This window comes from Bradysia coprophila (assembly GCF_014529535.1).
Source record: "Bradysia coprophila strain Holo2 chromosome X unlocalized genomic scaffold, BU_Bcop_v1 contig_12, whole genome shotgun sequence".
NCBI classification, from domain to species: domain Eukaryota; kingdom Metazoa; phylum Arthropoda; class Insecta; order Diptera; family Sciaridae; genus Bradysia; species Bradysia coprophila.
In genome coordinates this window covers 4,157,150-4,181,462 of record NW_023503293.1, presented here as the reverse complement: position 1 = coordinate 4,181,462, position 24,313 = coordinate 4,157,150, and the positions used below count along the sequence as shown (strand labels likewise).

Here is a 24,313-nt window from a genome sequence, read left to right as displayed (position 1 = left end):
TCAAGATTATATAAGGGCCCATTCATGCTAAGAATGATGAATTTTCGACAACCTCTCCCCGTTACACGCAAAAAAAATTAATTCATTGCATACACACACAATAAGACCATATGATCATTAATATTGGATGAGTATCATGCAATTCATGCAATTCAACCATGAACTAACAATCGGATTATTAATTATAAAAATGTGCATACGAAACTGATTTAATGATAATTACTACTTGATTTGCATATTGGTTTTCAATAGCCAATGTAGTCAAAACTGGTGTCAGCTATAGCTGTAGAGTCGAAATAATGACATCACCGATCTCATAAGAAAAAAGCAGATCGAGTAACTTTAGGAGTGTATGAATGATACAACTTTCCTATTCACTTAAGATGGCACTCACCACAATATATGCGGCTAACAATTTTTTTTTTACAAAAATTGTATACGCTGGCACTATAAAGTTCGTCATATATATGGTCAGAGACACTGTGGAAACATACTGCAAACTTATAAGAAACCTTAAGTGAATAAGCGGTAGGTCGTCCCTTGGTATAAAACTTTGAATTCCTTTGTTGTGGATAGAAATAAGAAATGTGTTCAACTAGATAATAAAAGTGAAAGTTGCGTTTTTCCAGGTGATTTATGTCATTCGGTATGCACATGCCCGTTTACTGTACTCTCAACAATGTCAAAAAACGGCTCTCCATTTTCTTCACTATAGTTGAGCAAACAAATAACACATTCTTCAGAGACAAAAATGCTGTTTTGGGCGTGTTGTTCATCTTGTTCGGAAAAGGGATTATTCGGTGTACGTCGCTAAACAATCTCAGTACACTGTGTTTACCCTTCGCATATATAATTTAGGCAGAAGATTTTCCTGCACCAGCTTTCGTGAAATGAATTTTTCGCACAAATGAAAGTGATTGTGACGAAATGTTTTTGACATCAAAATAAATTTTTTATTTTCCTAACATGTGCCCTAATGGAGATTGTTCGTAAAAGATGTGAAAATAGTCAATCTGAGGCGAGGTCGAGAATAACAAGACATCGTAGGTGCAAAACTTTAGTTAAAGCTCAACTTAGGAACAATGTTTTATGTACAGCAGTTGGCTTTATGGACACGACTTTGAACCAGTTGATTGCGTATCACGATCATGCCAGACTGACCAGAAGCAATCTTGGGATGAACAGACCGATTTTTTACACATCAACATATTCAAGTAATGCCGAACAGAACGAGCCGCTAAATAGAATGCAAGATCATCACGACAAGTACTTTTTCGGTTGTGACATTTTTGATGATTCATTTAGGTCGTTTAAGAATTTGTTCATGAGCGTCGGAATGAATATGGAATTGGATCAGTAGTGACTGGAATGATAAATGGATATGAGATTTGAATTTTCTTTAAAGAGTTCTGTTTAAGATTTGTAAGTGATTGATGTGTTATTGGGTCGAAAAGCCTGCAAATTTGGCACATTACGACGCTGCATAAATAATTATTTCTTAACTCCGTGACAGAAACCAAAACTTTCGTTGGCTTTAAAAAAAAGGTGTATGCAACTCGTAGAACTATCTTTCTGTACTTGCTGGTATTAATAAATCCCATTACGAAGTTAGGATTAAATTAAGAGGCACCGGTACTTTGCCGAAAAGCATACATTAGGGCGATTTTTAAATACTGGATTTACTGGGAGTTTACTTTTGATGATATCTTTCCACCAGAATCCTTTTTCAAAAATGTACGACCACAATTCCGACCACAAATGTGTTAGCTTTCAACAGAAAATAGATTTGGTTGCTGCAATTTGACCAGCTCTGAGAACAATGAGCAGTTTATGAAAATTTCATTAAACTGCTTACTTTTCTCAGAGCTGGTCAAACGACTACAACCAAAACTAATTTTTATTTAAATCTAATAGATTCGTGGTCGGAATTGCGGTCGTACATTTTTCAAAAAGGATTCTGATGAAAAGATATTAACAAAAATGAATTACGAAACACGCAAATGTAAGCTACAATTTTAGCGAAGTGCCGGTGCCTCTTAATTGATTTCTTTATTACATATCAATCACATCAATAAACAGAGCTTGCTTAAAATCCACTCTATAACCCATTCAAGAACAATGTAAACTGTCAGAACTTATAATTGTAATTAATACGAAGTTACCGGTTACTTTCGGTAGTAAAAACTTTTGCATGCACAGTGCACATTACATCAGGGTCTAGCACACACTTATCATCAGAAAGTTTCCAACGTCTTAGATGATTATTTTCAGTGAAATATCAGAACTCAAAGTTTAATTTTCATTTGTTCGAATTAATTTTAATTTTCGTCTATGGCTGAGTTAGATTATATTTATATAATTTGCTAAGGTAGATAAACCGTTCTGTGTTCATACCAAATCCATAACAATATATTATGTCAAGGAAACCAAATCGGCCGCAAGGCAAACGAACATCAAAATCCACTTCTGGCTAAAGAACAGCGTATGGTATAGAATTTGATGTTGTTGATAGTCTTCACATCGTCTCTCTGCTGCTGTTATCGTGGTACATTATATTTAGATGTATATACTTATTTGTTAGAAATAAGATGACTTTTTCTTTCAATAATTTATATTTATCTTTTCCTCGGGCTTACAGGAGCATAAAAAAGTGGAGTATTAAGTAGCAGAAAACGTAGAAAGAAAATTAATTCCGGTTTCGTTTTTAGAAATTGTTAGAGGTGGGTACGCAGTTTGTTAATTAATATATGAGAAAAGAGAGACGGCACACTCGAATTGAAATGAAAGTATTGCGGTTAATTAACATGTCAAAGAACCGATAGGAGCGTATACACCATACACACACGCTTAAAACGAAAAGGCAGCGAATTATAAATTGAAAAACAATTAAAATAATTCACATTAACTGTTAATTTTTCACCTCAAACGTGAAGACTTCTAAAATATTTCGAAGAAAAACAAACAACAAACGAAACGCTGTTCCAAGCGACTAATCATTTATTAAACAAATTCAATGTCAATAATTGTTTTTACTTTGAATTGTCTTCGCCGGCTATGGTTTGGTGGTTTCTCACCATGCCTCTGTTGGTTTTCCTTTTAACTTGAAAATGAAAAGTAAAATCTTTACAGAAATCTATTGCGCGGTGAAAGAAAATTATAAATGGAAAGTTTTCTTAGCATGGTATACAATGTTCAGAGCGTTGAATAAAATGTTTAATGAGATGCACCTGTTCCAGTTCATTAAAGGAATATTCAAGTAAGAATTAAAAAGTTGAATTGTAGAAGACTCGTTACGTAAATAAGAAAGAGAACGGATTTCAAGCAGGGCATATTTTTTAGGAATTAAATTCCTACAGTGGCCAACTTTCAATTTTGTGCACTATTTTGATTCAGCTGGTCCATACAAACTAACAGTCAGTTAATTTTATAATCAGCATTATAAAGCATGTGACTTTTGTTGGTACATTTATTTGGAAAAATTTGTCCAACAATAAAAACTTTGGTAAATTTTGAAAAATTTCGGTAAATTTTGGAAAATGTCGGTAAATTTTGAATAATTTCGGTAAATTTTAACAAATTTTTCATAACGGAAAATTAAAAAAGAAAAACAAGCCGTCAGAACAGTCGGAGCGTTTGCTTCGACTGAGCCCTGTACATCCCGTAATCCTATTTCGTCCGTAGCTATACTACGTCCCGTATAATACGTCCGTAGCCCTAATACGTCTTCAACCTCTCAAGTGTCCGTTATCAAAATACTTCCGTAACCCTATTGCGTACCTGCAATTATTGCCTACCTAGCCCAAGAACGGCATGTGCAAATTTACTGAAAGTGTTCGTGTTGAAAATTGTCCGTACGAAGTACCTCTCAAATAAAACCAACAATTTACGACATTATTTAAGGAACCCAATTTTTTTGCCAATTTTCGGTATTCAATTACCTTTAAAAAGAAATAAAAACTAGCAAAATCGGATGAGATTTACTCGATTTATGTGCAAAAAACACTTAGGGCCGAGTAGCAGCCCTAGCCCAATGACCTAATTCTAGAATTTTTTTCCACAACACGCTATTCGGTGTGCAAGTACTTGACAGATAAAACAAAAATAAGATAAATTTGATGAATTTTACTTCATTTTTACCGATTTATATCGTTTTTATTAAAATCCAATATGGCCGCCGGCAGCTATTTTGTTAGGAACCCCGGAAATAGTACGACCGTTTTGCGTTCGTTAATACCTTTAAAACAAAAAAAAATCATGAAATTCGGTCAAAGTTTAAACAAAAAACACCACCTTCACTGTACCGAGTAGCCGAATATGAGCTCACTCTAAGGGACCTAGCTCACGCTATGGTTAACCGAATTTCATAAACTTTTTTTTCTCTGATTGGTACAGTCAATACCAATCGAATAAATCAGTCCTTTTTTATTTCAAATCGTAGTTATTAGTATAAATATGAAAGAACATTATAATAAATAAAAATCATCTAATTTTTTTTTCTCGTATGTGGCCAGAATACAAGCTGCATTGCCTCGTTGAATAGCTATTATAATAATCTGTTCAAATTTAGCTGACCCTTGTGGGAAAACAACTTGGCGCCCGTTGCCTGGTTCACACCAAGGGCTCTAACTCACGGTCATCCGAATTTAATTTTTTTTTTTGCCGATTGGTATTGTAAATACCTTTACTCCAGCCAGAGGGGTCACAGACGGACGGATGGACGGGCGTCATCTATGAACTGAACATAGGCAAATGCTTTGCGCTAACCGTCTGCTTCTAATTCGACATGTTACAAACGGCATATTAAACCTATTAGCCCCCAGTAATTCGTACGGGGCTAATAATCCCTGATACATTGAACTAGTCGAAAGTCACATAGCTAATACTTGCAAAAAATTATCGAGTGCATCGTCTGCCACACCTAGTTCATTTCAGCAATAACTTGTCATTATCAGATAAAGCCAAGTTAAGTATGCCGATACTGTGTCTTGAATCTCCATTTATTTTACAATTCAAGGATGCAGCTATGCTTCACATATATAGTATACTTCGCGGAATAGAACAAACTGAATAGCTGGAGGGCAACAAACCATTTAACTTGTGAGTGTGAAGGAGTGGTGTTAAGAACTAACTGTTCCATAACATTCATACACTTATCGTTTGTTTACCCACAGCCAGCGAATGGGAGTTTCATCCCATCTATGTAGTGTTAATATGAGTTTAGATGAAATGTGAAATAAAATAGAGAATTTGGCGAGACCGATTTAATAATCGAGCGTATTCGAACAATAAGTTTCTGAGCTTCTGATAGTCACACGGTCGTTTAATTTAAATTATCTGGAATGACTTCGCTTGAGAGAGCGCCGTGAATTTGTCTGATCCACCGAGCTAAATTTCATTTCAATTAAAAACGAAAATTTGACGAAAATCTATCAATAAACTTTAATCCTCTTCCCGGAGCGCTCAGCTCATACCGCAACAGCAAACATATAATGGTGATGCCACATGTGTATAGAGCGAGAAAGACGTAATTATTTCACTCCAACGAATTTTACACGAAATTTCCAGTGAATTGTTTTAAGGAATCCCTTTTCTCTACTCGCTAGTGAATGTGTAAACACTCAAGCGTAACACATTGTTTAAAAGGTACAAATATGCTCATAATAAAGGACTCAATTTTGTTTTATATCTCTAGATATAGCATACATACATACATATAGCACGTCTGAACACTAATCTAATAATATTTTTTCTGTCTCGCGATGCATGTACGTATATATACGATTTTACGACTCCACAGTTTGATTCGAATCCAAGCCATGGTTTCTAGTGTATTCAGCAAAAAAAGTGCTGTCGATGTGGTACATCGCATCGAAATAAGAAAATTCAATTTTTCATTGATTCTGTCCAAAAAATGTTTTTTCTTCTTCCAAATTTTCTAATGGGGAAATGCTTTTACACCCATACACCCATACATTAGATACAGAGATAGGCAGAAACTATTGTTTTTACCTGGAAATTGTGTAAGCCAACAAACGAACACACAACGTCAACACACGAAAATTATTACATCGAAACACTAAACTTCAGTAAATTTCCAACTAATGGCTGAAAACAAACATATTTTTTATTTTATATCTCTGGGCTGAAACTTTATTATGTTTTCTTTTCTTCCTATTCCACAAGACTTTTATTTCTTCTAACTATATTCCATTCTGGTATAGCACACGGGCACAATATATTTATTTGGCGAAAATACAATGAAGCAAACATATTGTAGGGTGAATCTATGTATATTATGTATGTTGTAACTTTAGTTCAAGCCATAAATTAAATTTTGTTCGGGAATGGAATGGAAGTTACTATCCGGAGAAATATATGTGTCGATATTGGGTAGGGGAGTTTTCTAATTCCACTTGGCATTTACCTTAACTAGCGTGTACATAACGTGTGCGTTTTGTATACATTAATGTTTTCGGTATACAATATTGAAGTTGTAGAAGTTAGCGGTGGTATGTATGTCGATTTTATCTGATTCCCTTTCGACGACTTTTCCAATAATACTGTTTTCACATAAATATTCACTTGTTGCTGTTCAGTGAAGCTTTTGGGCCTCGATATTTCTTTTAGTTGAGGATCGTTCTGAAAATGACAACTTAATTGGTTACATTTGAGAATAACACAACAGCATTTCGAGTTCATTATTTTAGTAGCCGCATTGTCTGGCTTGCCTAACATTTTTTTTAAATGACTTACAAAAGAAAGTCTCACCATTTATCACGAGACAATAATTGAAAGTGTTGATCTATATTCGCTGGATACATCTTGCAATTGATATTTTCTTGATCCGTAATGAGAAGGCAAACACACACGTTTGGCAGTCTCAGCAAGTCACAGAAATCGGTATAGTGTGAGTAGCTACAGTGGACGTCAGTGAAATTTCGATAGGAATTTCCTTCAGCTGTTTTGCAGGTTGTACACTAAACGAAACTGCTTACACGGGTGGAATCTTTACTCGCTGATGGTGCTAAATCCGTGTAAGCAGTTTTGCTTGGATGAGTGGACCAGCTGAAAATCAGCTCAAGCAAATTCCTATCTAAGTTTTAGTGATGATCGCTGTAAACTCTGTCTATCGTCTTTCTTTCTTGATTGAGAGGAAGTCTCTGCGCTACTTTCCACAGTCAAATTCCAATTCCGTCATTTCAACATTTTTTAATGTTTAAATATCGACTTTTCTTACTTCAGTGATTTATCATTTATCAAAAGAATAAAATGGAACGAGATAATTAACATTCATTTGCTCACTCAATGAAAAGGATCTATATGTACCCTCCAGTGCCGTTACCTTCTTTTACCGTTTTCTTTTTTCTTCTTCTTCCCTACTCTGAATGGAAATTAAAAAGCTACTGCCTTTACGGTGTGGGTTATAGTACGAAAGATATTTCCTGCGAAATGCTGATTCTTGAAGTGTTCAAATTCAACTCCATAATTCTCGGTAGTATATAGCGATGTGCTGTATATATTAACGTAAAGTATAAATTTCGAGCTAATTTACAAAATCAATTTGTTTCATTGTACGTCGTTCCCTCATAAAATTCTTAATATTACCGTTCAAGTCTATCTGCATTCTATACATCACAATTGAATACATTGTCGTAGAGCGAAATATGTGTACGTCTACGTATTCATTTCGACATTCAGCTGTTAGCTGTTCTATGTAAGCGAGAAAAGCGAGAAAGATACGCACTTAACCGACGAAAAAATAAAAAATAAAACGGAGATGCGGAACAAACACGCGATTAAAATGGCTTTTCACAGAATGGAGAACGGCTTTCGGAAAGCGACCGTTATTACACGATGAATATTCTATGAAATTTCAACTTTTGCTTGGTAAAACTCCAGAAACATTGACGTCTATTTAAATTTTCAATAGAACCCGGTATACGCCAATAACACAGGCTAATATGCATGGGAATGAATTGTCCTGGTTATCAATTCAGCATTCCATTCGGTGTTAATGAATTTCAAAGCCTCAAATTACTATTGCAAAAACCGAAACGAACCCATCATCGAGCATCAGGCGGTGTAATAAATGTGAAAATAATATTCTTTTGTTTGAAAATGTGGTGGCATTCGAGGGGGAGATTTTGTCGAAAGCTTTGATGATGTAGTAAGAAACGGAGATTTTGGGTAATATATGTAAGATATGGAAGAACACTTTAGCCGGATCTTGTTGATCGCTTGTTACTTGAATTACATGGCTCATACAATGTGTCTACTACGTGCTGCAATACGTAAGTAGCCCGCGTTCAGTTCGACCGTGCGTTCAATCTAAAACATTTGCATTTACAGTTACAAGAAAATTTAGTCACTTTTCAACCTCTTTGTGAACTCTCGAGGCAAAGATCGACGACCGATATATTCAACTAGTGCACGGTGTGCCTGGCTGCTTGAAACAATTCAGCTTAAAACATGCATTGCATATTTAAACCATCTCACATCAAACATACAATCTACGACATGATTCATAAATCCTATCAATCTATCTTTAGCTCCAACATGCAGAACACGAGAATTGAAAGAGAATTGGAAAAAAGCTCCTTTAAAAGCAATGAGTGTTGTTAAAAGGTATACACTTATGTAAATGACACAGTGCTTTGTGTGCACTTGTATGGCATAGACTCGGTAAAATGCATTATATTTCAGCGTCAGGAACCTATTTTTTTATACGGTTTAGTGTTGTGGTCCATAATAATCTGCTACTCTAGTTATGGTACAACTCTTTTGTTATATTGGTTATGGCAACAATGTTTCTGCTTTGGAAATTATTCTATTCAAAAGTTTTATGCGAAAATGGCTTCAGATAATCCTTCACACTACCACAATTGGGTTCGGATTTTTTGTTTTTGAATTTGCTATAACGAATGAATTTTCAGAATAATGTAGCTCAAGGTAGAGATTGTTCAGTGAGATTAATTTAAATCAGTTTTCATATTGTTGGAATTTCTGGTTCTGATGGTTGATACAATTCTCCACAATGCGTTATTGTTTTTGACAACCCCCTCGTTACTGACGACCATAATTTTCGAGAAAAGTGAGAAAACTTTCCAAACTTTTTTCGATTTTATTGATTTTCTTAAATCTTACAAAATTTAAGAAAATCGAGAAAATTCTGGAAAATTGAGAATATCCAGAAAATTTGAATAGTTTTTTCAAATTTTCTAGATGTCGAGAAAATTCACAATTTTGTTGATGTTTGAAATGACAATCGATTTGGATTTTTTTTCTTCTCAAATGTAGTAATTGTGAAATCTGATGAAAATGGAAAAAACTTAGACTAATCATGCCTTTACAACCATCCTCTGCACACCAACAACTTCACTTAATATAAAATGAAGAGCACAGGTACGCAGATTGCCAGAACTGAACTCCTCGTCACATCCTCGCACCTTTGGCTTCGAAAGAAAAGCTCTTCGGAACGACAAACAGAGCAAAGTGGCAACAAAGAGAAGAAAAAGCTGTTTCGACCTCGAGAACTAGCGGCGGTCCTAGAGTGGACTGACCATCTTCGTTGCTTACGCTAGCCTCTTACACAAGACAGTGACAAACTTTACTTTCGATCAAGTGATTTAAAGTTTTTTCAGATTAATTACCATCGACTGATGGAAACTCGGACATCGTTGGAAGCAACAAAACAAAGTAAAACGAAACTTTACCACAAAAAGAAATTCGACTACGAACGCACCGGCAAGATTCACTCTCCAAAATTGACGAACAAAAGAAAAAAACAATCTCTTACCTTTACGTCATCAATTCCGGAATTGTCCACCTCGACTCAGGAGTTTTCTCTTATACCAAACATATAATTGAAAATCGAAAACCGCAAGCGTACCCAGCCAAAATCGAAAAATCGTAACCAGCGAAAACCGAGACCGTATCGTTCGAAAACCGAGACCGTACCGTTCGAAAACCGTTGACAAAATACATCAATTTCACAAAGGCAATTCGATAAGTTCGATCAACCAATAGAAACTACGAATCAGCCACAGAAGAAATATAGTTCTCGAGGCCGAAACAGCTTTTCTTTCTTCTTTTTTTATCACTTTATGTGATGGGCAAGGGAAGAGCTCTGTTTGTCGTTTGAAAGAGTCTTTTTTTGAAAGACGAAGGGTATGAAAGGGAATTCAGTTCTTACAATCTGCGCCCCTGAGCTTTTCGTCTCAGGTTTAGCAAAGTTGGTATGCAGAAGACATAATTACTCTAAGGGAAAAAATGAGTCGAGTAGGTTCATAGATGTGGCGAAAAATACTATTTTGGATAGCTGGTCAAGGCTCTTCTCTTTATCTATGATGTAATCATCTACTAATTTTCGCAGTTTTATGTACTAGCGTTGTTTTGTTTCGTGTATAATATGTACTTTTTAAGGTAGATCACCGTACACATTTTTTGTCATGAATGAATCAATCAATTGGGTTTTTCGCTTATATTCTCAGGAGTATAGAGCGTACAACAATCATTGATGAAGAAAATGGGAGGTACTGATCGAAGAAAAACACAGAAAAGTTGGACCAATCCTTATGGTCCACCATCTTCCCAGTTCTTGCATTTAGGGATTTTGAAGGTTTTCTGAGATTTTTTTTTGAGTTATGATGATTTTGAGGTGTTTCTCATAATTCCAGCGGATTGGTCCGAAAGTGCTTTTCGCTAAATATTTTTTTATACGAAAAGTACTTCTAACGGCCTTTCATATTGGGATATGCCAACGCATTTCAAGCAACAGTTTTTCGAGTTACACCTGCCAAACTATTTTGCATGAAAATTGTTTCCAGATTTTTTTACATATGCTTGAAGTGAGTTTACCTAAATGAATTCTCTCCGTAAAGTTCCCTAAAGGTTTTTGCACTCTGTGGGGCTACAGGCACACTAGCTTTACGTACGTAACAGGTATACGGGATCGTACGGGGCTAACGCTGCAGCGTCTGCTACATTCTCCACATGTTTTTGGAATACGTTTCTACTGACTCTACTAAAAGCCCTGTAGGCTGCAGTAAAAAGAAAATGTGGCAGGTGTCCATCAAAGTCCCAATGTGAATAAACTTCCTGAGCAGAACATTGCGAGCTGGACGTCTCGTGCTCAATTATTTAATAAAATGTATAATTGTGCCGAATGAATGAAGATCAGGAAATCTCATTGTGTACGACATGTGAACACATAAATATAATTCGACTAATCTGCTCTCCACATTTTATGTGTGCTTTCTAAGTGTGTCGATCAATCAATACAAAAAAAAAATTGTGAACTAAAATATCTTTATTACCATCTGTTACCATCAAAAAAGTATTTATTAATTACATAAATGGATCCTCCATAAATATTTAATTCGTTTAATGGTAAACTGGCGTGTTTTTCTGCATTCCCCATTGAGCATTGTTTCACATAGACATTAAAAGTGTGTATGGTGTGTATAGATATATAAAAACATAAAATAACGACAATTTTCCACAAAGTACAAAATTAAGGATTTGAGGTAATGTAATTATTGTTTATACATGGTTGTTGCTCGAAGGCGTTGTGTTTATTACTCGATATTAAGACTCTAGAGAGAGTGTTGTTTGATAAACTGTGGAGAGGTTTACGTTCGAAGGGTTTCTGTTTAGATGATATATATCGTTCGAAATCCATTTTATATGTGTTGCTTAGGAGCTACGACTGTGAAATTGCTGTATTATGAAGTAGGTAATCATAAATGTTAAATGATCTGTTCGAGATTATCGAAATAATTACTCTGTGTCTAGACACCAATATATCTCGAAAATAGTGGATATACCTTTCGGAAAAATAAACGTTAGGGAAAAAAATCAAACTTTTTGAATTTGGACTTGAAGCTTTCAGCATGTAATCCGCAACGGAAAAAAAAACTGAAAAACCTGTCAACACTTTAGAATATTTGAATAAATTGATTTCAATATATATACGAAATTGGATTGGCAATTTTGCAAAGATGCTTTGAAGTTAAATATACAAAGAGCAGGATATAAAGCTTTTTCTACGAATTTATATTGGTAAACGCTTGCAACTTGCAACACATTCCATCACTTCTTCCGAAATCAATATAAAAGTCTCAATACAATAAATGCATTGCTTGCTGTAGCATATAGCTCGGATTTTCTATTTGAAAACTGTGGTACAAAAAAATAACTTTAAATTACGTAGACAAACTTAGACGTATGTAAGTATATACATACAGACGAATGGAATCTTGTGCAAACAAACTTACATTATTTATGTATCCTTTTCACTCATACCGCGCGAAATTCAATTTATCAACAATTCTTTGTCAACTCTCTTGCTATAAATAAAATAAAAATTTGTTTTACTACAGGAAAATATTCACACAAAACACAAACAAAGAACAGGGTGTTGTCGGCGCTTAATCAATGTCTCAAGAACCCAAGCGAATCGGTTTTTGCCGATGGTTTCGAACACAAATTGATTCACTGAGCACTTTGTAAATGAACTGATGAATGTTAATTTTACGAACCACGTATAATATGGAACATTTTACGAATCATGGATGAAAATGCGATGAACCGAAAATTTTAGTTAAGAAGTTGGTTGGTATAAGTAGCGAAATTAAAACTTATCGAAGCAAATTTTTCCAATCTCATCTTACAGCTTGAATACTAACTAGGACAATTTATACATAATACTAAATGGTATCGTGAATCTTGCTTTTCGTATTCATTTCATTTTTACCATCATGTCTTATATTGTAAGTAGGATCTTGTTCGAGAGACTCAACTACAGGAGGCACGTTTTTTTGTCAAAAATATTTTAAGTACCGAACCCGATATTTTCAAATTATAAATATCTTGGCTGAAGAAGCTGAAATTTCTGAGTATTTTTTGTTAACAGACAAAGACAGTGAAATTTCAGTATGAATGTGCTTCAGCTATTTTTCGCCTGATACATTTTTGGATTGGATTGGATTGTATGGGAAAGGGGTTAGCCCAGCACCTAAGCCTCTAGTGGGCCTGTTGTGCTATTGCACAAGTCACTTGATCATATGAATGGTGATTTTTTCATCATATCTCTCCCGACTCAGATAGTTCACAGATCGACCGTGTCAACGTCCCATACGTTGTGAATTCTTTGGGCCCCGAGTGGTATGCGAAGAATGATGACTAATGACTCATGCATGTTCCCGAAGAGCGACTAGTCGCTCATAGATGGCGCTTATCCTACAGCATATTGTATATTGCGACTTTGTTACCAAGTGATTAGAATAAAACCAGGCGAGCATTGTTGCACCGGGAGTCGAACCCGGGACCTCTTGGGTGTGAGTCTTATGCTCTACCGATTGAACTACCTGGACCCTGATACATACATAAAAAATCAAAACTGGTTATACTTGTTATACTTACATGCGCATGGTCCACTACCGTATAAACAGTTTTGATTGTTTGTGTGGATGAGCTGAAAAACAGTTGAAGCAAATTCATGCTGAAATATCACTGCCTCTAACTGTAGTTGAAATTTCAAAGCTGGTCTGGACTAAGATGAATTTGATACAGCTACAGCTTCGGAAAATATTGTTATTGAGTTTGATATGGTGGATTTTGAATTCATTGACAGAATTGCTATGCAACAGCAATGCAAAATGGCTATGAGTAATTTGTTATCGACAAAGATTGTATAAATTTACATTCATCATTTGATTGACTTGGTTAAACCAAGGTGGTTTCGTAGTAGCAAAATATATGTCAAAACTAGTGAAGTAATTGTAGATTGCGTATTTGCTTTAAACTTGTACGTTTAACTAATGGATCCATTGCCATAGCCCACTAGTCACGTCAACAAATATTTAATTATAGTACATTACTATACCAGTGAAGTAATTTGATATCTCGTATCCAGATGAGTAGAAGTATCAGAGGGCTTCAGCTCGAGGTACCTTTACTCATCGTGATACGAGATATCAAATTATTTCACGTGTAAAGTATGGCGTTTTACTTTACGAGCGAAGGAAAGGGTCTTTACTAGTGAGGGAAAGGCCACATTACCTCACTAGTAAAGTAAAGTACTTAATTTACTATTTCTGATACCAGATACCAGATACCAGTTATTTTCACGGATGATACTGAAAACGATAACAATCGTTATAGCATGTGATACCCACTTGCTTGAGAATCTACTATTGGATAAATCTGTTGACAGTGTTTGAAGTAATCTCGGTGTGTTTGAAGTATAGGCGACATACGTTGGAACGACATGACAAAAGCACAATATGATTTGCTAATCTATATAACTTTTCAAATTCCGAAATTTATACCCAGGGAAACACTACTGTCATTGACGGAAAGGGAAAACGAGCGAGTAAAAAGTTTTTAAATCAACTGACGCATATTTGAAATGAATACCCTGTGGAAAACCAATCTACATTCAAAAAAATAATGTTTTTTGCTTTTTATTTCCCATTTATTACATTTGTACATTTGATGGATATTTATTTTGAATTCGCCAGTAACGACGAGATGCATACTGATGAAAGTGAAGAGTATGATTTTGTTTCGGTTTTAATATTGTTGTTGAGTTTGTCGTATAAATAATTGTTCATTTCGTTATTTTGGGAAAAAGAAATCCGAATAGATCATAAAATCAACAAAAAGGAAATGCTAAAGGGTTCCATGAAAACGAGATTTGATGCTACGTATAGTGTATGGTATTATATATACAATAAGCGACAATAAGGGTAAACCATTATGTTTCGTAAATATGTCAATTTCGTAGACTCATGACATTTCACCCATGTTATTAAATGCGAAATGTTTACGAGCACAGCATACTTTCTAGAATCACATTTTTGAATTTTGAATATGTTCTAGAATTTCATAGAATTTGGAACTAGAAAATTAATATGCCATTAATGCCAGTATGTTTACGACAACATTATAAAACATTATGGTTGGCCTCTATTGTGATGAGATGTTGTACCAAATTTGTAATTTCACTGGAGGGCAACATATTGTTTTGTTTTACTATTTTCTTCATCAAGAATACTTTACCAATATCTGTTTCAAGACGGAATTCTGAGAAAATATACTTTACTGTGACGGAAAGATGAAGTGGGTGACATTTAGAACTTTCCTAATATCGGTTTAACCTTTCACACACGGCAAGCATTAGTATAATTATCAGATCGGTTTCGTTTTATCGTTTTCTGACGTCAGCAGTTTTAACATACATATCAGGTAAGCGACAAACTCTACTCGTCTCGCACTATAAAAATTTTATCGAATTTGATATAGGTATGACGTTTTTTTGTTGCTGTAAAAAATTGTAGAAAAATTGCCAGCGTTTGGGAAACAAATAGTATATTACTATACAAGGGAAGGAATTTGATATTTCGTATCCAGATGAGTAAAAGTGTTCGAGATGTTTGGGCCGAGCTTCTTTTACTCATCGTGATACGAAATATCGAATTATTTCCCGAGTGTAGTATGACGTTTTTCTTTACGAAGGAGGGAAAGACATTTCTCTAGAGACGGAAAGTCCATTTTCCCTCCCTAGTAAAGGAAAAATTAAATTCTTGGAAAATGATCCAACGGTATAACTGTATTTATCAGACCTTTACAATCTTGAATGTTTCATTTATAATTTACAGTTAAAGGCAGTGATATTCCAGCATGAGTATGCTTCAGCTGAATAAGGATCAGCTGTTGCAAAGTTTGCACCAGTGAAATTAACTGACTGTAGTTCGGTTGCCCGATCTTATATCATTTATTTGTCTGCCTAAAATTTTAGAAAAAGACTAAGAGACTTTAAATTTCCACCTATAAACAATGGTTGAGTCCAGCAGAGGAATGAACGTTAAAAATTTACAATCCATTGAAACTTTGGTGTAATTAGTTTTTTTGCAAGCTAAGGTGGGCGTTTTTTCCATATCACCTTTGCAGAAAATGACACGGTATTCTATTAGAACAACGATCCGGTTCAACAAATAGATTATCCGACGATATAGGAGTAATTCATGCTACGGAAAAGGTTACCTTTCATAAGCTTCAGCTTAATGAATCCGATAAATATCTCTACTGTATTTTACTTGAAACGTTTGCGCCATTTGTGTGTTTATTGTTTCTGCAATATTCCACTGGCAATTAATTAAAACAGGAATATTTTAAAACCAAAAATATCTGGCTAGATTTCTCAATGGACCCTGTACAATTCAATTTGTATACATGATGAATAATTTGGAGCAAAATGCTGTTTTCATTTCGATATCCATTCGCTTATAAACGAATTCTTTTTTTTTTGTTTTGGCCCATGTTTGATTATCGTCATGAAAAAAGGATGTACTACATTCGAGTGGTGGTACACCGGTACCCAAACCACTTTTGTTCTAAACAATGCAATCGAAATTAAAGTTTATAAAAGCAAATAATAATTTTGAAGCGATCCGCCAACTGCAGACTTTGAAAAAAATGTTTCGTACACAACGTATTTGCTATAAGAAAATGGAATTTTTTACGTGGGCAAAGCGGTAATAAGAAGTTGAAAATTCAAATTTTTTTATTACTTCTGGGGATATCAAGTGCATTTTTCTACGGCATATTTTAGACTTGATTCGATTTGGCTTCGCCTCGCACTAGTCCTACAAGAATCCACTTCGTATCAATCGCAACCCAATCTGCTCTTATGTTTCAATAACTCGTTTGTATACTATGCAGTGCTTCTGTGTGACACAGCATTTCCAATACAAAGCCAAAGAAAATTCCAAGAACGTTGTGCGGTATTAAATTTCCATTCTATCTCATTTCAGAGACAATTTACTAAATAGAAAATTACTTTATCGTCGTGTGCGGAGGGACTCACTCCATCAAGATATTATTGTGATAAATATATCCGTTAATAATAAAAAGAGAAACAGACAAAGCACATTGACACCTGACTTTAGCTGTATTCAATGTAATTCTATTCGATTTTCCCTTGTTTTATTGATATATTTTATTTATATACCATTCTGACTCCGTTTGTTGTTGTTTTTTTTCGGTATACACACGGAAAAGCATTCCTTTCAATCACTTGTGTCACAATAATTGACATGTTTCGATTTTCTTGACATTATTTCGCATACACTGACTTATATGTAAAAACTCTCCGATTTGTCTCAAGTGCTATACAGTAAAAAAAAAAATTAAAAATTTATACAAAGCAAAAATATTGTTAAATTGCTCAATCTCAAAATAGTGGAAATAATCCATTAAACATAAGATTTCTATTTTTAAGATGGAAGACCTATTTCTGATGCTGCTTACATGGAATGAAGAAGTATAGTAGTAGGAGAAAAAAAAAACACGAAATCGATTTTTACAGAAAATTAGAAGTTGGTAATTGAATGAAATGAAAATTAATGATTTGTTGAAAATAGAAATTTAAGTGGCGTAAATAAATTACACAAAATCAATTTTTAAATCCGTCAAATATATGCATAATATACCATAAATGATCTGAAATTCATTATTTGCAAGAAAAATATATTGGACCAACTGGGGCAAGGAATGGGTATCAGCCAGGGGCTATATTAAGCGAATTAAAATCCATCCTTTCTAGATAATTCAAAAAAAAAAACTGCTCATAAGTTTTACGAAATATATTAAGAGTGATATCGCGAAATCTTTGAACAGCTTTGGGACAAGGGGTCATGGATATTATTGAGTTATAGCTCATTCGATTCGTTGAACTATTGCGAGTAAAAAGTAGTACTACGTTTGGTGATATTTGTTTTGGTGTCGACGATCGAGGTCATGAAGTAACGGTCTGCCAAAAGAGCCCGAAAATCATTTTATCGCGATTAGTCGAGTAAAACAATTTTGAGAAAAAACATTTTTAGCTACCCTTATAGGCCTAGAAGAGACGCACATTTTGAGTATACACACCACCAGGTCCATGTTGACCTGTTGGTGGTATCAATGATTTTAGGTGATTTTCCCGAGTCCCTGACCGCTATCAGTGACACAAGTCCGTGGCATGGCATGTATGGTAAGATAGCCTAGCCTCTGTAGTACCATGCCATGGAAAACCATCCTTGTTTTAGTTTATTTCACTTTAAATAACAATTTTATTAATAGTATATTACTTCCGAGGTTCCAAGTTGTATATTATTGATAAGTGGGGTGTTACAGCCCGACCCGAAGGGTATTTCCCACTTGTCAAATAACAACTTGGAACCTCGTAAGTACAATGCTTTACGTGATTAGGCAATGTAAATGAAAATGAAACATGCCGTAACACGTAAAAACAAATATTGAACAGTCTCAGAAAAAGTCCAAAAATGCTTTAAACCCCACTTCTATATAGAAAATAGTCCAAATAGATCGAAATTTGGGTTGCAAGAGTGTGTGGTCCACGTGGATGCATCGAGAAACTTTTTATTTTAGTTGATCTCACTCTTATCAGTATGAATGAAAAACATGAAAAACCTCAAAAAAGTGATAAATTTCGTCGATTTCGGGAAGACTTCCACTAAAGTCGCTCCAACCCTTTGCAGTGAAACTTATCCAAGGATGTTTTTCCATGGCATGGTACTACAGAGACTAGGCTATCTTACCATACATACCATGTCACGGACTTGTGTCACTGCTTGCAGTCAGGGACTTGGGGATATCACCGATTTTTTCACCTAAAATCATTGATATCACCAACAGGTCAACATGGACCTGGTGGTGTAAATACTCAAAATGTGCGTCTCTTCTAGAGTAGCTAAAAATGTTCTTTCTCAAAATTGTTTTACTAGACTAATCGCGAGAAAATGATTTGCGGGCTCTTTTGGCAGACTCTTACTTCATGACCTCGATCGTCGACAACAAAATAAATATCAGCAAACGTAGTACCACGTTTTCCTCGCAATAGTTCAACGAATCGAATGAGCTACAACTCAATAATATCAGTGACCCCTTATCCCAAAATGTCTGATTTTGTTCGATGTTTTTGATATCACTCTTAAACGTAACACAAATAGCTATTTTCATAACAAGATAGTAAATGGGAGTGTTTTGCGCCCTAGATATGAGATTGCCGATACGAGCGAAGCGTGTTCAGCAACACATCGTGTACGCCAAACCCCCATTTGCTACTGTGTCTTATCTACTGTAATGTCATAATCACAATTAAAAACTAATTTAAAAAATCGAACTGAAATATCAACACGCCATGACACCGTCAAATATTCATATTCCCCACAAACAAATCTAGTACACTGTCAAGAATCTGCCAATTTTTCAGTGAATAAATGTAAAAATGATCGAAGCTCACCGTGAATAAATGAAACATTATAGAAATTTTTCAGCTCATAACTTGACGTTCGTTTCACATCCTTTGCTATGCTTTCACCAGGAGGAATATAAAGATGGTCGTTCGACTCACTCGTACATATAAAATAGAAGATTCTTATACAATGGAATGCACGTAGAACGAATATATCGATGGAAACAAACAAAACAAAACCCACGAAAAGTAAATGCTTATTTTGAGCTGAGTTTGTAAAATTAATTGTCTGGTATACCGACAAAGACAAAATTTACAGGTGTTTCATTATGACCTTCGAACTGAATACGTAAAAACACGTCTAAATATTAAGGAATTTTTTGGGAATTTAATTCCTTCAAAATAGACCCTCCCCTGCAAAATGATGTCGGGTTTTAACGCTGCCTTCTCCATTCTGCATTCTTCAAGTCACAATAATTTTACTGGATTCTACAACGTCTTATATTGTCCCGGTATTGAGGCGTAATTATCTTAATTTTTCACAGACGGCAAGTACATCACAAGAGAGGTTGAATCTTCTACTTCTTTTTTGGGTTGAACATTTTTAAGAGGTTGATGCAACATCTTTTACTTCATTTGTTTTAATGTACCTTATAAGATCGAATTAGCAAGAGCTTATCACTGCTGTCGATAACAGATGACAAAATATATGATATTCAGTATCACCCATTGAAAGCTCCTTACTTATTTTCGTTGTCACTCTCGATAATAATAGATGTATAATAACCGTCTAGTCTGCGAAATGTCCAGTTGATTCAGATTGTTGCCTTATGTCCGTGACACAACTTTCAACATCATAAATATGAATATTATTCACTGTACGTTTCAAATAACTCAAAATAGCAACGGTCGAATTACCATTACAAATTTGGCACTGATATCACGTTTCGAGTGTGTTGTGTGTAGTCATGAAGGATACTTAACGCTCAAATAAAGACGACATACGACTGATTGTGCTTCGAGAAACCAATGACTCTTCACTTCGAGTCGGTTTATTGATTGATACGACGTTTGTGAAACATAAATTTACGATCGTTTCAGTAGCAAAAAATGTGAAAATGTGTGGAAATTGTGTATTATTTACAGTAACAAAAAATGTAATTTATAGAATTAACCGAGGAATATTTAGATATACTTTGAAGAAGAAAAAAAAACGATAAAAACGAATGTCTAGTGGCGTTGAATCAACCAACATGATGCGATATTTTATATCATTTTGAGTATACAGTTTTTTATCGTCTAGCAATCTTTTTTTACCATCTACCCTCAAGGCGCGGCTCAGGGTATTGTATGTCGGTGTCGATGTTTAGCAACGTTTGATCTGTATGAACTTTATTCAATATTTGGATAAGTGAGGAATGATCTCAATTTATTTGTATAAAGACACAGTTGTGAAAGATTGCTGAACTACTGAGAAATACCGCTTTCAATTTTTTCTGTCAAGACGCTAATTACAACCGACACGGAATTGTCATGTGTGAAATAAATTCCTACTGTTACAGTTTCCATTGGAGTTTTTCTCCTTCTTATTCCATAGAAAGACCTAATCTAATATAAAAGCAATGGCAATTTGACAAATCAAAGTTTTGTGTCATTGCTAGAGAGTGTTACGCCAATTTCCGTTTTCTCGAAACGTCCTAACCTTTCACAGACGACAACCAGTATGAAATGTTTTTGTTAAAAAAAAACTGTAACAAAAGGTTCGGGACCAATTTTTAACTTGTAGCTCTTTATTTACTTAGTAATCACAAGGAACAATTTTTGGGAAATTTAAGGAAAAAATGTGAAAATATTCTCCTAAAAAGAGTCCCTGCTAATCACTCATTAATTTCAAGGTTTATTATTTGTTACCTGGATAACTAAATTCAGTAAGTGAATGATTGATTTCATTGATTACAATTTCTTTCTCTAAATTTGTATAATTTAATTTTTCGGTTACTCCTTTAAAGTGTCTCACAGTGGAGAACCATAATTTTGTTACTAATGTATTTCATGATGAATAGATAAATAAACAAACAAACTCAATACTTGATGGTTGACAATGGTTAAATAAAATATTAATTTTGTTAAAAATAGTCAAGTCAGACTTTATCGCTTATTTTGTCATCGCCGTCGACAACAGATAGCATAGCCGTTTCCAAATTATCACCTCCATCATCGGCGTGACGTCATTTTGTGTACGACCCCCAAAAGAAGCAAAATTTAATGACACCAAATATTCAGCTAATTACTTTCCAAACTCATGCAATTGTTGGAAATGTCTATCATAAACATCGCACCTTTAGCCGAAAAATAAACTCGCATCGAACTAATCCGAACAAATTGGTTTGCGTTAAAGCAATAAGAAGAGATTATAAGTCGTCAATTTTTGTAATTTAATCAAGTCTTCATTACCCGCAGCAGGTTCTCAATTTAATATACTCTTTGGTTGTACTTCTAATTTATTAACTTTGTACCAGGAGAATATCTACCGTACAATACAACTCAACATATAAATACATAGCAACTAATGTTCACACTCTCACAGGTAAACAATGATGGAGACTAAGTTTAATTGATTAATATGTATGTGATGTGAAAACTTACCGAATCCACTATCTTCGAAAAACAGTATTATCCTTTATAAATATATCCAACACACTAGCTTTCGTATGTATCATCATATCGCATATAAATGTTCTCGTGTATCGTATATCGGTTTCGTCTATATATTTGTCAGTATATCTTCCAGATAGGAAAATCTCTCTTCACTATTCGGTGTGAGTTGTCTATATAAATATTCTTTTTCGGCGTTCGTTTTCCTTCTGTGTATTTTATTTTAATCAAAATTCACATACACTTGAAATAAACTTTTTTTTTTCTTCTGTGAACACACGGACAAACCAATCGTCTTTATTTCCAGGTATTATTTTGATAAACAAATTCTCTAGATTTAGTAGAAAAATGACGAGAATATTTTAAAATTAAGTGCAAAGCAAAAAAAATGATTTTTTTGTGATGCTCAAAATGTTATTTGATATACTCAATGTACAAGTATGACTGTTTTTCTACACCGCAGGAAACAAAATCCTTTTATCCCATAAAAAGTGTACTTTTTTTTTCTCGATTTTTATTACATTTTGTCGGATGGAATATTTTTGTTCTCTTTTAGACAATCGATAACACAATCATGGAACCCATAAAAATACACAAAAAAAAATGAATTTATCCTCGACTCTTGTAACGAAGGATAATTGTTTTTACTCTGATGAGTCGGTTAAAAAAAATTGTTATCAACGGGAAATGTTTTATTTTCGAAAATGATCAATTGCCATCACCATCGATAAACTGACTCAATTTCGGCACAAGAAAACCCGAACAAAAAGAACAACATTTGCTGTTTACGCAATCCAAAACTCATATACCGTGTACATTACTATACATCATTGTTCCATGTGTCGAGAAAATGAAATATACGAGAAAAAAAAAACGTCTGTTCCGTCACACACAAAATTTTAAGTCCACCAAAACAAAAAATTTCCGTAACATTTAATTTAAGCCAGCCAGAGTGGATTTTTCATCAGCATCGAATTCAAAGTTTACATTTTCATGGTTTTGTTTTTCATATTTTTTTTCCTCGTTTTTCTTATTTATTTTTCCGTTCGAATCAAAACAACACCATCAGCATTTTGAACATATGAATTCGGAAAATTGTCACAAAATTTTAGAAAAACACACACAATAGCGAAAATGATTTTTGTTCTTGTTTGCTCTTTTCCTGATGTGTAATTTCCTATAAAATTACTTTTTTTCTGGTATTTCTTTTTTTTCCTTAGACTCACAACCGTTGTACTACATGATACAAACACACTGAGCAGAGTGTATGATGTGATTGTACTTGTGCCCGACCGAACCTTTTACTATATGCCATATCTTCCACTGAGAGTCAATCCATGGGAGACGATATTATACCATCAAGAGTTTTTCGGTTTGGAAAATTCTATCGTGCATGTGTTTGTGCGGCGGTGTGTATATTTATAAATGTGTACAACAATCGGGCATATATAACACTCTAACCGCTGAACTGGTAACGTAACCAAATTTTTCGTATTCCGATGGATTTCTGATATTTCCAAATATTGTTAAAATGAAATCATTTTTGCTATGCCGAAAATGGAACCAAAACGAACAATTTGTATCATAAACCAAAATGTAACATTACGAATGGAGAAAATGCAAAGGTTCGGTGCTGTTATCAATACGATATATATTTGCAGAAGAATACAAATATTTATCTCTTATACGGAGAATTCTCCATAAATTTCTTTTTGACAATTACGTCACAGATGAGCATTCCGTATTATGGTGTCGGAATCACTCTTTGCTCTGCCATTCGTAAATGCGTGAGAGTGAGAACTCTCTTCAATTTGTTTTTCCCCGAATACATTTTCCATCAGCTCCATATCAGTAAAAAAAATAACTTTTATATTGTAGCGGTCGATGTGCGCAGAACAAATTTTCTCTGTAGATATTTCTCCTACTTTCACATCACGGATAACACTTCAACATGTAAATTGTTCTAAAATCCCACTAGAAGCCCGCGATTTTAGGCAATTGCTGCAAGTCAATAAAAATGATGAATTTTATAATAGAGAAACGAGACGTTCAATTCGACAGGGTACAATAATATAGGAACCGTCCACACGAGCAAATAATATCAAGCTACCGAGAGATATTCTACCCCGTGTTTTAGGTTTTACTCAATTTCAAATTGACCGTTTGTTCGAGTAGTTCGGGCATTTGATTAATTTCCTGTTATCATTAAACTGACATTCTCATCATTGGTACCCATCCTTTTATATTTCGGTGCTCGTAATTTTATGTTCTGGCTCACTTAACTCTTTTTGATCAAAATTCGTCCTAATGTATTCACTATTACCTCATGTTATGATTTACAATTCTAACACATCAGACGACCAAGATATGAATCCCGTTAATTTATTCACACTTGTG

At 34.5% G+C, this 24,313-nt stretch overlaps 1 protein-coding gene across 2 annotated transcripts in view; it reads right to left on the bottom strand.

Moving 5' to 3' along the window:
* LOC119067177 (cAMP-specific 3',5'-cyclic phosphodiesterase) overlaps positions 1–23,185 on the bottom strand; it is a 224,503-nt gene extending 201,318 nt beyond the window's left edge. Inside the window, exon 1 of one of the 2 annotated variants that reach the window (XM_037169997.1) lies at positions 21,908–23,185. The gene's annotated coding sequence lies outside the window, so the exon portion shown is untranslated. The remainder of the gene's footprint in view (positions 1–21,907) is intronic. The other variant, XM_037169998.1, reaches the window with a different exon arrangement.
* Between the last annotated feature and the right edge of the window lie 1,128 nt (positions 23,186–24,313).